Source organism: Teleopsis dalmanni, chromosome 1, assembly GCF_002237135.1.
Source record: "Teleopsis dalmanni isolate 2A chromosome 1, ASM223713v2, whole genome shotgun sequence".
NCBI lineage: Eukaryota > Metazoa > Arthropoda > Insecta > Diptera > Diopsidae > Teleopsis > Teleopsis dalmanni.
The window spans coordinates 4,706,837-4,707,630 of record NC_051846.1 but is presented as its reverse complement, the minus strand read 5'-3'; positions in this window follow the sequence as shown (position 1 = coordinate 4,707,630).

The window sequence follows — 794 nt, the reverse complement described above, 5'->3', positions numbered from 1 at the left end:
TATATATCTGAAAAAATCTTAACGGTTTCAGGTGATTTTAGTTAAGAAACGATTTTATGTTTTTATTATTTTTGTATTAAAACATATTGAGAGATTGGAAAAAATATAATTAAAATTAAGAATTAGTTTTTTATTAAATTAAAATTGTTAATTTTATTATTTTTAGTATTTTTATTGCTTATTAGGTTCTTTATTAAAAATTCCGTAAACTATTATTGTCATCTATTTTACTGTCCTTGCTATTTATTATAAATGTATGTCCATAAAGAATTTTTTTTATAAATAAATTACAAATTTAATAACAAATTATAATCATAAAATCAATTTTTCGTCTATAAATTAACACTATATTATGTTATCATGATGGTTTTGAGTGTCATGTGTTATACAATGTGTTAACATCAATTACTTTTGCAATTATAAATATGAGTGTTCTGCGATGGCAAAAAGTGATCGTTGTGAAACCGTTTTTAAAAAAACTAAACTAATCTAATAGACAAAGCTTCATATTTATCTTACCTGAATCAATTTGAAGAAAATGTTTTGAGCAGGTTGTGCTCATAAAAAAATGAGGATACGAAAAATATATGGAGTTTTGGTCCAACAGCTGGTATGATTTTACTCGATAGGGGCTATTCTCAAGATAACAAAAACTTTATAATGAATTAGTTAACTTAAAAAACAGCATAAATTTAGATTTATTTAAAACTATTAGCGAATATTAAACTATATAGTTTATACAAGTAGCCCTTGTCCTTGTCATGGATAATTCAATCTTGTAGAAACATATAAAT